General features: G+C 40.5%; 1 protein-coding gene across 2 annotated transcripts in view; it reads right to left on the bottom strand.

Moving 5' to 3' along the window:
* Positions 1–8,277, bottom strand: part of LOC147140808 (netrin-G1-like) — an 82,336-nt gene extending 74,059 nt beyond the window's left edge. For both annotated transcript variants that reach the window (XM_086043952.1, XM_086043953.1), the window contains exon 1: positions 8,179–8,277. The gene's annotated coding sequence lies outside the window, so the exon portion shown is untranslated. The remainder of the gene's footprint in view (positions 1–8,178) is intronic.
* Positions 8,278–15,575: the final 7,298 nt, after the last annotated feature.

Genomic DNA, 15,575 nt, shown 5'->3' with positions numbered 1-15,575 from the left:
GATTGTTAATATACTTCGGTTTTCACAAATTGGGAATAATTTGTGCCTTTGAGTGTTATGTTAACTGTATATGTGTTCCTGCAGCGTTTGTGCGTGATTATTACTTATTTGAAAGAATATCACTTCCGAAATCAAAGTAAATTTCCCGTTAGCATGTCTCTATGATTTTACATTGACTTTAGCATTAGCGTTAGCGGTGATTTAAAAATGAAGGATGTATTTTATCTAAATATACAGTGTTATATTATGTATATTTTTTTGTTGTTGAGTGTTAAGTTTTACAGTAACCTCCAAATGGGGTGTCAATAAACAGCTTAAAGCACGCTCAGGGATGGCAGAATCACATACGCTACACGCTTGCTACGCAAACATGTCTTTTCACAGTCCAGCTATTCATGCAGGGACTTCTTTACAATTTTTTTGTAAGGTAAAAGATGGTCTGAAAATGTCTGGTACTGAATGAGTTAAACATTTATTTAATTAATAAATTAATTATTTGATTTGTATTAATTTATTTTGGCTTTTTTACTGCATTCATCTGCTTGTGCTGTCACTGTGACCTTGGGGGAGTCCAATGTTGCATTTTTATTACAACATACATGTTACACATCCACACATTTACACACACAGGCTCCACATGTAGACAAATCTGACAAAGTAAATTGATTTGATGTCCACCCTCCATGGCTTCACGCGTTTACGCCTCTGTAATAACCTGGTTTCAAATCAGAATATACAATTCACGTGGAGCCCAAGAGCCGCAAAGCCCAATCTCCCTGTGGTTTTCATACAACGGGGCTTATTTCCATCTGCCCAAGTCACTGCATTTAACTTATTGCTTTTCCAAACTGCTGCCTCGTCGCCATCCGCCGCCGCCCTCCGAGCCTCGCGAGGCATTTGGGGAAATATTAAAGTCAAATAGCGAGACAGAAATGGTCTCTTTGAGGGATTGTACTTTTGGCGGTGGAACCATCACAAGTCATCAATCAAGACGACTAACCGCTAACGGCGCCTGGCAGCAGTCGGCCACAAAGTCAAGACGGCGGCTAACATACAAAAAAATGTGGTGACGAACATGATGAGATGTTGATGACCAATATGTTAATATTCGCCTTAAAAAAGTTGTAAATGTCAGCCTCTGATCTGAGGAGGCATCATGGGAAGGCATCCCCTGCCTTTCATAACGCCTGACTTTCATTACAAAGACAGCCATATTAAGTACCGGCAGCAGGGTGGCGGGTGGTGGCACCCCGCTTCCTCCATCCCACCACCCCCCATCTTATTTTTTATTTAATAGGGAACACGACAAGCTAATAAGCAGCAGCAAATGGAGCTAACCAAGGCAATATGTGAGATTGAAATGGGAGATGAAAGACAGGTGTCAGCATATGAGAAACCAAGTATTCAACGTGATTCTGCAAAGTGGTCCGACACAGATTCGTTGATGAGATGATCTACTTTCATGGCTGTGTGTAAGCATTTCTGAATGTAGAATTCCACTTTCATTGGTAATGTGCACATGGCATGTGGCTATTTAAAGAAAAAAAGGCTAATTATAAATAAATAAAAGCTGAAAGCTTATAGCCACAAATTCTGACAGACACTTAAGTTTCCTCAAAATCATTAGTGGTCCATTTAGGCATACAGATGCCGATGCTCACTGAACACAGTATGTAAAAGTTAAAATACAAACACAACAACATCAAAACACCCTCAAAAAACAACAACAACAAGCAGTATTGGTAGCAAAGTCTGATCAGTGTTTCTCAATATTGTTATAAAGGTTTGATGTACATTTGATGATTTTCCCTATGTATGTTTGCTGTTAAAAACATAAAGCTAACATTCACTGTTTAAAAAAACATCAACTAGCAGCAATTGACGCAAATTATGGAACTTTTTGTTTGCCAATATCAGCTGAGATGCAATATGTACTGTACACGCTTTCCTCAAAAACGGGGATTGGCAAGTAAACAAAAAAAACAAAAAATTAAAAAAAAAAAAAATCTAATAATATTAAACCAAATATATGATTTTTTTTCATTAATGTAGTTAGAGACAAGTTATAATTTTAAATAATTATCAGGGATGCACAAAAATATCGTCAGCGTGATAATGGCCTGTGCCATATGCATATCGCAAACTTGTAATAAGTGTCATATGGAATTGTATGCTTTGATCTGACTTTGACCAATCAGATGCAACATTAATGGGAAGTCAACCCAAACATATATATTTATAAGAATATAAGAATATGTTCTATGCAGGCCCAGTAATTTAAACACGACATTCTGATTAATATTGCGTTCGTGGAATATGAGAAATCCACCCGTTTTAGCTAGCTCAGGTCGCGGCCATTTTGTCACTTGTCAACTGAAGATGACATCGAAGTTGCTCAGGGCTCAGATAACGACTAGTCATTGCTCAGCTTCAGAAAACAGGTGAGCTGTGATTGGTGGTTACCTGAGCCCTGAGCATTTGTGATGTCATTTTCAGTTGACAAAAGTGACAAAATGGCTGCCCCCTGAGAGAGCTAAAAAGGGGTGGATTTTGCTGCTTAACTCATATTCCACAAATGCAATATTAACTAGAATACCGTGTTTCAACTAGAACATCCATCCATCCATTATCGATGCCGGTTATCCTCACAAGGGTCGCAGGTCGTGCTGGAGCCTATCAGGCAGTAGGCGGGGGACACCCCGAATTGGTTGCCAGCCAATCGCAGGGCACATAGAGACAAACAAACATCCGCACTCACAATCACACCTGTGAGGCGGACGTGCTAACCAGTCGACCACGGTGCCGCCCTTCAACTAGAACATATTCTTGAAAAAAATATGTTTGGGTTGACTTTCGCTTTAAATGCGCATATCTGTCCAATAGGAGAAAAGTAGCAACGGGCATTACTAACATTAAGTAACTTTAAAAATATATATATATACATATAAAAATTGTAAGTTATTACAATTAATTAGCTAAGAATATATTGAGCCTACTTATTTTGCCATTTATTTTCTTTCATTAGATAGTAAAAATGTCTTTTTTTTTAGTTAAGTTAAATATTGCAATAATATTGCTATCGCAATATTCAACACCCATATCACATATGGCAGGGATCCCCAATCACCGGGTGGCGTACCGGTACCGGGCAGCGGCGGGCTGCAAAGGTGAAAGAAAAAACAAAAAACCCCCAAAAAAACCCTACAGTACTTCCATTTTTGAAAAGTGACCGGATTCTCTCCATTACAGCCATCTATGACTGACTCTTAACGTATGTCAAGTTGTCTCCGTTGCATAACGCTAATATTAAATGCACAAGCTAGCAAATGAGTAAAATAAAGTGATGTATTTGGAAAGTCCAGTTTACAAAAGACAAATAACTTTTTGGGACAATGGATTATTTGTAGTACCTGTATGATTTCGATTGTGCCCAGTGGTAGTTATCATTGATGACAGGTTAAAGATAAAATAGCAAGACTGAGTGAACTCTGGATTATTTCTAGTTCTCTCTTATTTCTAGTTTATTTCTATTGTGCAAGTTATTGTCGCAGTTATCATGATTAACTGGCGTAAGGAGAAATCATACCACTTCCACTTATACTCAGCGGCAAATCCAATCTCATGAAAAGTAATTTGACAGTGGAAAAAGATGCGGTCAGATTTTATATTTAAAAAAGCCATCAATATTAGAGCAGCTGTCAGTATGCAAGGAGGGTAGAGATGTTCGATGACCACCTCACCCCGTGAGCACCCCCACCCCACCCCTCAGTCTCTTTCATGCGTTTTTTTTCTTCCCAAGCGAGTGAAACAGCACCTTGTGTTGGCTTGTGTTGGGGGGCTTCACACAGCCTCAAAATGTGGACGTGTTTTCAAAGTCAGTGGGCGACTAAAATTCCCCCTGTGTGCCTTTGATTTTTTTGGGGTTCTAAATCCATGCCAGTGACAACCCGTCTGATCATTGGGTTCCACATAATTTAAGATGCAATATGTTGGAGGTTTACCCTACAAATAACACATCTAACATTACAGTTTTTAAACAGTGGATAAAAGGCACTTTTATTCACTCAACCGCTGATTGATTTGATTGTGGAATATTGCTTGTGTAAAGATTACTTTTACTGTTTAAATGTCACCCAATATAGCACTTAACGAGGAGACATAAGAATATTTTAGATTGCGTTACAATGCAATACTAATTCGTTTTATTGCAAAACGTTTGCATTACAACGCAATACGTTTTCTGTTTATATTGCATTATTTTGCAAGAAAAATAATTATTGCAAAATAATGCATTGTTATTTTGGGAGGAGAATGAAAGACTTTGACTTCCCGGGTTGTAGCTTTAAGTGTACGGCAGACCTGGCTTGAGCATCAACCGTCAGGTATGAAGAGTTTTTTTTATACTCTCGAGATCCCTGGGACGTAATGTCCATCTCTGGTAAACTGAAAATGGAGTTTAAAGACCCGGTAAAGTGAATTCAGAGATATGTTCCTAAAATACATTATACATGTTTGAAAATAATCACTGAAAACATCCAAACACTGAAAACTATGAAGTAGTTGTGGCGACATAGCGTCAATCTTTTTTGTCACCATTTCAGGCTTCCTGACTTGGGTGTGGCTAAAAGAGCATGAGTCAGCCCTCCTACACGATATAATGCTACATTCAGACCAAATGCGAGTTGAGCTATTCTTACTTGTTAACTCACTAATCTCATAACTAGGGCTGTCGCTATCAAATATATCTAAAATTGATTACTGTATCGATCATTCCATCATTTAATCGGATAAAACTTCATTTTGCATTAAAGTCTATTACAAAACGATTCTATATTCAATACGATATACTGTATTTTCTATACTATATGCTATACTCTATTAACCAATTATTGTTGTTTATTTCGTCAAAATCAAAAGCTGTATTGCACTGATTTCGTTGCTGGATATCATAGTTCCACTTCACACCTCCAGGGGGAGTTTGAGAGCCCAAACATCTGAATGATTGAAACACCTGTGTCACAAATTGAATCAATCTCAAAACAAATTAAGCGCTCCCATTGTGCGGCCATTCCAACCGTGACTCATCTTTGTATGGAACACCTGCTCGGCTCGACAATCGACGCGTCTGTGCCGCCGCCGGGGACGTCGGAGCCAACAGGCGCCCTCGGCCCCCATCGTCCAATATGAGTCACGGCGGGATCAATTGGCAGGCACGAGCATGTCTGCATTGGCACATGTTTGTGATTGTCTTTCTCCTTCTGTAGCCTTCCCACACATCACACTGCCACCTCCTCCTCTTCCATGTCTCCTTGTTAGTTTGAGCAGCAACCTTGCTGAAATATATCTATGTAAGCACTAAAAATAATACAAATGTTTTGTACATTAGCTCACTTTCCACTTTCCAAGGAAGGGGTGACAACGTGAGGGACCCTGTTACCGCCCTGCATTATTCACGCACTAATTCTCTCCGATGACAGCAAAAATTGCAGAGCGCATCGCCTGCATTCATGTAACATTCATGCAACCACACAGACAGACAGCACAAATAGTAAATAACTCAAGAGACCCTTTCACACTGGACATAAGCAGGCTTTTCCCCCGGCTCTTTGTGCGGGATTGTTGGCGGTTGTGGGCCAATATTGCGATATCGATATTTTTTCGATATATTGTGCAGCCCTACTGTGAAGGGTCCTAACTAGCATGTGAAGTTAAACAGGTTCGCAAATGTCCGCCCCTCAGTGGGATGCCAATACATTGTGTACCGGCATAAAATAGTTGGCCCCCGAACTTCAGGTTGGGAAACATTTCACTCAGTGCTAGGTGATAAATCAACAACAATATATATGGAGATAGACGCGTGATCAATATCAAAAGAAAGTATTTTCGATAAAATGTTTCATAGAAAAAAATAAGGAAGAAAACCCCGGCGGGACAAGCAACTCGCAGGGAGGCGATGGTGGCTAAGGCCAGAGAGTCTGCCAATGAGCTGCCGTGTCCGCTCTGTCTCACTATTTAGCAGCTAACGAGCTCAAAATAACGTTTCCTCGACAGATATGCACCATGAGATGGAGTCAATACTTTGATAAGTAGCATTTGTCCATGTTTTGACAAGCAATACAAATAGCCAGTAATAAATTGAGTTGCTCTCCGCTGAACCAATCCCGTGGTGTCAAATTCATGAATAGAACCATACCAAGTTAGGTTGATGCACACCGCATATTAGCAGCCAAATGCAACAGGCGCTAAAGTTTGTTCTGCTGCAGTTGTGTAGCTAATCAGCGGGGATGCGCTGATGAAACAGTAAAAGAAAAAGAGTGTTCCCTCGGAAGAAATGACGGGAGACACAGGTGACAAGAAAGGCCCAAAAAGTCCGGCACTGTGCATGTTGAATTTGTAAAGTCTGACAAGAATTTAGAAGCACTCTAACCCGCACTGTAAATTATGTTGAATGTATGTTCACACAGAGAATCTTTCTTTTTTTTTACCACCTTAAAATAAATAGAAACAAATATTTCATTCAAAAAGTAAGAGTAACAGGCAACATTGGACAAGATTGGAAAAAAATAGTGTTTTGTTTTTTATCGGCAAATGAAGCTCTGAAAAAATACAAATTAAAAAATTAAAAAACGATTTTCATGGCGAATCCTCAAACCGATTATCAAATTTAACACTCTTCACCACCGATATTAGATGTTGGAAGAAAACAAGTTTTCTTAAACATCACCTCTCTGTCTAGGATACCTTTCATCTTAGGGGTTTATGAGCTTTGGAATTGCACTGTATTTCTGGTTCAAACCAAAATTGCAGAGCAGTTCTAGACATGAGTCCTTGAGACTTTTTCATGCATCCTGTCCACCCAGTTTCATGTCATTTGGCAAAACTGGCGTCAGAGGGTCTTTATTTTCAACCTCTTTTTGTATAGCAAATCCTCAAAATGATCATTACATTTTTAAATCATGCTCCACCCACATTAGATGACATAAGCAAAAAATGAAAAACATCTTCTGATTGGGGCTCATTTGTGAATTCCCAAGTAGGAGTTCTTCAAAGTTCATCAGATCCCTGGAATTCTCTCAAATGGCCCACTTCCTTGTGAATTTAGGGCATGTATCCTTGAGACTTTTTTGCATCCTGTTATGATGTACACGTGCGCTCATGGCAATCTGAGTGAGTGAGTGAGTGAGTGAGTGAGTGAGTGAGTGAGTGAGTGAGTGAGTGATTTTTTATTTATTTTTTGGCAAGTCCGGTGGGTGGTGTCCTGATGAGGACCCCGAAACTACATACATTTTTACCAGGATACGCAAAATGTTCAGGCACATTTTGAAACATAAAATCTGAAATGGTAACTGAAAGTGGAAAAAAAAATGTTCCCCACTCTTGACGAGACGCAATCTCTGGTAAAAGAAGTGTTACATGCCCAATCAGACGCTGTGAACAAACACGTTCATTTCAATTCTCCTCAATTAATCCACCCTGCGTAAAACACGAGCATCATTATTTGGGATGCACCTTAAGTCACAACGAGGAGAAAATACTCACGTTCAACAAGTTATCCAAAGCCGTGAGGGCAGATTAAGTCTTCTTTTTTGCAACTTTTCCAGCAATTCTGGCGCGCGTCACCGTGCTGAGAAGAGCACGCCGACTAGAAGGCACTTATGCTGCGAGAATGCTGTTGCATGTATCGGCGTTACAAGAACACTTTAAATGTCAAAGTCCATCATTTCTTGTTGAGACGAGACTCGGTACAATTACTAAGCTTGTTGCACTGCAGAACAGAATCAAGCGAGACAAGTTCAATCGGTGGTCCTAAATACTGAAGAAGACTGAGGCTCCGTCTTTTTTTCCCCCTTTTCTATTTATTTATTTATTTATTTATTGTGCCTGTCGGGTCCTTTGGTAAAACCTGCCGCAATTTTCGCGAGAAATGAGCTTGAAACTTATATAAACTCATAAAAGAGACGCGCGTGTCATTTTAAAAAGATCATTTATTGCCTAATTACGCAGCTATCGACGCCGTGTGCACAACTTTACTGCGGCCGAGGCGTTATTAAAGTTAACGAGGCAAAGATGATTTTGCACTCAAGACCTGGAATTGAGGTTTAACTGCATAAAAATGGACGAGTGAACAGAAGAAGGTGAGGTTGCAAATACACGTGTACGAGAAAAAAAGCGTCTTACCTTCCATTAGTATGAATGTGAAACCCGTTAAATAATCCGGGTACAAGAGGGTGTAATCACCGGCCAACCGCGTTGCAGCGCACACTGTCGGGGTGCAGCAGTCAATGCTGGCTGGGTGGGCTTCATCCCCCACCACCAACCCCCTCCCTCCCGGCGAGGAGTCGTGGATGCCTCACCACCTCCTACTTCTCCTCCTCTCTTCTTCTTCCGCGGGCGCCAAAGCATCACCGGACAGGTCGCTAATAATGCCACAGTGGGTGCGAGAGGGTCGGTGTGTAGGGTGGGGGTCGCTGTCCAAAAGCTTGATGGTCAACCAGCTGTGATTGGGTTTTATATGAATGTGATGTCTGCCTAAATGTTTGAGAGACACACAATTAGGCTCAAGATGCTCAAGCCGTGATTATTTGTTCATGTTCATTGGCACCAAGTACTGTACCTGTATATTTGACTGAAGTGCACGGCAAATGAAAATGTGCCATTAAAAATAATATTCAGTTCTTCGTCATAATGATGGCAGTATATTTTACAGTGGTGCCTTGTGGTACAAGTGACACAAGTTAGGATTTTTTTCAGCCGCACTTTGACTTGCGGCCAAAATTTGAATTGTGAGTGCTGCATGGTGCCAGTGAACTAAACTCAGCTCTTGTTTGGCATAGCGAACAAATATTTAAAAAGAGGCTCCAGGCTGCATGTTACTACCAATTAAAGTTTACAGTCAAACAGATCACATAACCGCTTTAAAATCCACATAGTGGGAAACGCCATAGACAGGCTAAAAATAGATCTATGTGCCAATGTTCTCACGCAAAGGTGTCAAACTGAAGGCTCGGGAGCTAGATCTGGACCACCGCATAATTTATTGTGGCCAGTGAAAGAAAATCATGTGCATCAACTTTCATGATACTTTGTAAAATCTGTACCAAATTTCAAATTGTCATATGTAATGAGTAGTAATTTTGAGATAACCAAACACATTTTTAATAGTAACTCGAACAATAGTTGAACAAACATTTATCATCAACTTCTAATTTCAAAACTATGTGTTTACATGTAATGATTTGATACGGTACCTAAACATTTACATGGTTTCACAGTCACAACGGCCCTCTGAGAGAAACCGGAACAACAATGTGGCCCACGACAGCCCTGTTCAAACGCTTTTGGGAATGTATGTTTAATCACAAATGTAGCAGCAAAACATGTAGACAGACAAAACAATAAAACGTTCACACATTTGTTACCCTCTGTGGAAAAACGACTAATATTAGTAAAGAAAAATGTGTCACTTACAATAGTTGTGAAATGATTCATTGTTTGTCTGTGTTACTGTATTATACTGCCTCCCGGTGGCCAAATTCAAGTTGTGAACACCAGAAGGAGCTATAACGAATTAATCATTGTCCAGGAACTGTTTGATTGTTTATATTTCACTATGTTATTCCTATATGCTTTTATAATTTATGTAAAAAGCTGGACAGACACATGGAAATGGAAATAAAAACATGGAGTAGAAATCAAACAAAATTAAAGCAGTAACAGCACCAATAAATGGATGTAAATGCAATGCATGAGTGACCACAGTGTCAGGAGTTTGAGGTAGAGGACCCAAATGCAGGAGGCAAAATGAAGTTCAATATAAAGTATTTAATTTAAAGAAACAAAAAGGCAAAGAAAGGTACTGGGATAATACTAAAACAACAAGGACCAACACAAACTAAACAAACGCTAGGACTAGGACTTGACTTCGACAAATAACAAACCACAACAAACCAACAAGGACTGAAAGAAAGCGGGGAACTAAATACAGACAAGTTGACAATACGAGGAACACCTGGAAAAAACATAGAGGGTAGGAGGGAGCTGGTTGGCTAACACAAGGGACCGGGATGACAAGCACAGGTGGACTCAATCACTTAACGAGAGGCAGACAAAGGAACAAAAGAAAAAACATGAAACTAAAGTCAAAAACTCAACTCAAAAGACAGACTATGACACAGAGGTGTGCATTCCGTCAGTACCGACGGAACGTCCGTCAGCCTTTCCCTGACTGACTCCAGTTTTGCTGGCGAATTATGAAGGACGGAAACCGTGAAACACTGATGGACTAAGCACCGTCGGAAGCGGGTTTTTTTATCCGTCACCTGAAACGTCACTAACCCCAGTGGTGTACAGTCTGTCAGTGCCGATGGAAGGTCTGTTAGTGACAGACTCTGGTTTTACTGGCAAAAACACACACTGTGTGTCATGCATGTGTTTGTTCGCGGGGGTGGCTAAACCTGGGTTGCTTTGAGTGAAATGCGGCAGAGGCTCCTCGCCTCTGACAGAAACAAAAAGTTTGAACATCGCTAGTCAATCTGGTGACCTGTTGTTTTGTTGGCTGCTAAATCTTGGTTCTTGGGCGGTAAAGGAAGCCGGCTGTGTTGTATACCTTTCAGTCCCACAGACCGCAATAACATTCTCCCATGTTGTATTATTTGACCAATCTTTAATTTATTTATTTTATCTGCTTGTGCTGCACCTGCATGAGATGGACTATGAAGTACGCTCTCGACACCAATTGGCTGTCACGGACGCGCCACCAGCAAAAGACTGACGAGTTACTGATGGTCCTAAAACTGTAATTTAGCGATGACAGAAGCATGGTTAAAATGACGATGACAGAGTGACGGACGGGTGGCCTGGCCGCTGGCGAATGACGGACCGGCAGAATGTACTGACGCGCCCACCTCTGCTGGTGACATACTATATGAATCAAAGTCACTTTAACAAAAACTCTGGTTGAGTATACATGAGGGAAAAAAAATACAGGAAGTAGAAACCTAACAAATTAAAAGCAGTACATGCCCAACAAATGCACAACACTGGTGGGGCTACCAAGTTCTAGCAGCGTTCACCTGCTCAACAGGTATTAGCTCTTATTTTGAAATGGCTTGAAGTAGAATACTCAGAAGGAGACAAAATGCGACTTGGAGTTTCGGACTTAGTTCGCATTGCAAAAAAAAATCCTATAGGTATCCAATATAGGACCACATATGAAAGTGGCCCAAAACTTTGACTTAATAAGAAGACATGATGGACATTTTTGAGACAAATAACATGTACTTCAATAGGACACTTGTAATTAATTTTCCCAAGCCACATAGAGCTGCAACATAAAAATGAAAGAGCCGGGTTGCCGACCCCTGGACTAAGCAAGGACAGAATTGGGTTTTCGTCCACCCCTGTAAGCGTCCCTACCCGGGTCAATTACCGACTGATCTCTTGTGTTGGGTTATTTTTAAAAGAAAGACCACTGTCTCTTCTGCGATATCACATGCACAGGCTTAGTCTGCCCTCACAGGCATACTCACAGGCAGAGCTGGGCATTCCGCCGATGTGACGGACCGGTCCGCCTATGATGGACACCCATTTTGTAGGCGATAAACGACAGACTGAGTGATATTTGAAACAAAACAAAGAATAACTATGGACATGGACTAACCGGCATGGAAGTCTCACTGCGCATTGGGAAGCTCCATGCTGTCCGGCCGGACTCAATGTGTCTCCTTTTAGGACTCTGAAACTGCAAACCTCAGCCACGGCCAATGGGAAACGGAACAAACAGGAATGAAAACAAATACAGGAAGTAGAAACCTACCAAAATAAAGCCAGTAGTCTTTAATAGTCCAATAGGATTCTAATGAAAGACCTTTGATCATAAAAAGCTAGTCAAGAGCAGCAAGGATGTATTTCATTTGTTATTATGTCATCACAGTGCTTATTATGGGATGCTATCACACCTTGCACAGTGAATGAGTCGAATGCATAGCAAGCATTTTCCCGATCTTTATTGATTAGCCAATTCAAATGTAGCAAAAGACTTGTATGCTTATCAAAATAAGTCACAATGACATTTTTTTTTCTTTTTTGTTGTTTTTTGGGGGGGTGGAGTCAGGAATGCTGCTTTGAATGACGAGACGCGTCTTCTGAGAAAAAGTGCTTGGGCTCCGAGCGACTGCTGCTTTTGACATTTCCATTAACTCCTTCCTCCTGTAGACGTCCTCCACGGAGACTTACGCATGACTCAGCTCACTCCTGTCGCTTGGTTGCATGCACAGAGGTATACCTACCACTGATGAAAAACAAAAATGTATACAATAGGCCAAAGGTTTACTGCTTGTCAACATTCATTGCTTTACAATAACGAATTGTGAACTTGCAAAGTAATTGTTGTCAGATTACTCAAGTCCAACTCACGTTTCGAAACCTACTGTTCGAAAGCTTCTTATTGACTGCATAGGCGACGTGGCTCGAACGTAATGTGCTCTTTTCACCCCCAGGCGTCGGCCTGAACACAAGGAGCGAAGATATGGTTTCGGCAGTTTATTATCTTTCAGTGCAAAATACACCAACACTGCGACAACAACTACATGTCTTCAAAACGCAAGCGTGATGATACAGATTAATCTATGGTGCGCACAAGGAAGTATGCGTCCTATAGCGCATATTGCACTTCTCGCGAGAGTTAGGCACAATGACGCAACTCTACTAATAACATTAATACATAACATATTATCAAACATCAATTTAAGGAACCTTTATAACACCTAAAGAGATAAAACCAGTCACAGCTCAAACAGATTAGACTAGAATGCACAATCGGAGGCTAGGAAGATCAAAGGTGTTTGTTCACAAAAAGCTAATAAATAATGGATCAGTCTGACAGCTCAATCAAGGCAACAAAAACGGCCCAAAAACCCCTACCAAAATGAAACTACTAACAGCATAAATAGATCGACTCAAACGCAGAACACCAGTGATAGAAGATCCAGTCATTTGTTCACAAAAAGCTGGTCGATACTAGCTCCAGTTTATCAAGGAAACAAAAACAATGTAGAAAACAAACAAAATAAAACCATTAACCGCACAAACAGAGTCAAAAATGCAAGTCTTCTGCCGCAAAAGATCCATATCAAAGCCCTTGTTCACAAAAGATAGTTGATACCAGCTCCAGCTGAGAGACATATTAGGGGAACGAAACAGGAAGTCAAAACCTACCAAAATTAAATTAGTAAAAGCGTTTTTAACATAACCTTGGAAAATGAACCGCATGCTGCTTTACCATGTCATAAGACTGATAACATTTTACAAGTTGTTTCTGCTTGATGAATTTAAGCGTGTATGATGACTGTGAGGGAATTAATCCGTTGTGAAGACCGCACCGCTATTATCTCTTAAGCCAAACGTATAATTGCTGGTTTGCATGCCAAGGAGAAAAAGAAGGATTGTTGATGGGGATTTCATAAACACTAATTAAACAGCCCCATAAACAATTTAGGAGCTATTAGAGCATCACAAGGAGGATGTGTTGTGAAAATGCAGCTCATAATAAACAATTAAATGCTGGCAGTGGCAGTTCCAGACCAATTTTACTGACGAGGCCTGGCTGGGGTTTTGTCAGTGAGGCACATTCAACCCGCTTCTATTGTTTGTTAAATTCACCACAACACAAAACAAGCCCACAACAGTAGCGTATTATAATAAGTGTTATTTGTGAGGGACTGGGTTGCTGAAATGTTGCATAGTCCTCTCCATTTCTTTTTGAGTATAGTTCAAAATGAATAGGAAACAAAATGATATTACATCCCTTTTCTGCACCATAAAGACAAATAACAATGAGGCACACCAGGGGTGATCCTAGGATCAGAGGTTTAAGGATTCCAAGCTCTCAGCCAGGCTGGGTAAATTTCACTCTTCTGTACATTTTAATGCGGCTTTATTCTTGCATTTGTGACAAGGAAACAACACTTTTTGGAGAGTTAAACCATCAAATATGACAAAGCTTATTTATATGTCTGTGGTATTTATAAGCCACGGCAAAAAGAGGAACGAAAAGAGGAGTTCATAAACCCAACTTATTGTAGCCCTACTCATTTCTAGGGGAGGACCACTCATTTTGATGCAACAGCACCTGTACATACACACTGTAACACATTTCTGTGTATAATATAATAATTGTAAAATACTGTTAAATATTAATCATTACCATTAATTAACTGTTAAATCAGTCAGTTAACAAGAAGGGCAGATAACTGTAGTTTAACAGCATAAAACTATGTATTGCTGTCGATTTCTGGTTGTAGCAGTACTCTACTGTACAGTATTTTATTTTTATTTTTTTATTGTTAAATGCCATTAAATAGGAGTCGCTGATGGTGTAGTGGTACACTCGCCCGACTTGTGTGCAGGGAGCGTGGGATTTGTTCCGGCTCAATGACAGTGTGGATGGTTGGGTTGTTTTTGTTTCTGTGTGTGCCCTATTTAATATTTCTGTGGCTGGCAACCAGTTTAGATGTAGTCCGCCTTTCGCTCAAAGTCAGCTGGGATAGGCTCCAACACCCCATATCCAAACACCCTCCCCGCCCCCACGCAGCACACACCGTATCCCTGTACAGGATAAGCAGTGTTTAAAATGTCATGACAATGCCATTAACTATTCACCCTACATTTAAATTAACAATTAATGCTAGGTGAAGAAAAACAAACTAATTAAATAGTATAAAACTGTCTTTTCTGTCAAGTGTGGAGGGAGGAATGTGGTGCCAATTATTTATTAATCGCCTTTCATTCAAATTAACCACGGGGACTGCGGGCATGTGTTTTGACAAATGTAAGTCTAGACATTGCTCAGTTTCTCCATCAATACCTCGAAATGGGCAAACAAAGGTACACTTTAACCTACTACTTTTTTCCAGTTGGCACAGACAGTGCTGCATGCATGTTGTTGGATGTGCGATAGGCTTTAGGTAGAAGAACAAGAAGGTACACAATGTTAGTAAAAAACAAGACATGTCAAAATACAGGGTGGCTGTGGCTGAGGAGGTACAGTGGCTTATCCAGTAAGTGAAGGGTGCCCTGTTTGAATCCCGCTCTGTTTGAGCCATGCATAGTTGTGTCCTTGCGCAAGACATTTCACCCACCTTGCCTCCAGTGCCATTCAAACTGGTGTACGGCTGGGTGGTAATCTTTGTTGGTGGTCAGAGGCACAATGGCAGCCGCGCTTCTGTTGGACCCCCCCTGGGCAGCTGTGGCGACATATATTCATATATATATATATATACATAACCCACGTAACTAAATGAATAATGTCTATCCATTGTGAAGTACTTTGAGTGTACATAAAAACGGCATATAAATCGTATGAATTATTAGTATTAAATAGCAGTTTAAAACTGGCGTGTACTGTAAAAATGCAAGTGGTAGTTTTTCGAAGTTGGTAGTCGGAAACGCTAACGGAAGCCCGTTTAAAATGAGACCAAATAGTAATCGCCTATAGGCAAGTCCTTGCCTATAGGCGATTTGGTCTGGTCGGACAAAATGGTGGATAGAAGAACGGTGGAAGGGTACCCCGGCTGTAG

Source organism: Filicampus tigris, chromosome 10 (genome assembly GCF_054856515.1).
Source record: "Filicampus tigris isolate MCC_2025a chromosome 10, RoL_Ftig_1.0, whole genome shotgun sequence".
NCBI classification, from domain to species: domain Eukaryota; kingdom Metazoa; phylum Chordata; class Actinopteri; order Syngnathiformes; family Syngnathidae; genus Filicampus; species Filicampus tigris.
Note: the sequence above shows the minus strand (reverse complement) of the source record. Positions and strands in the feature narration are given on the sequence as shown.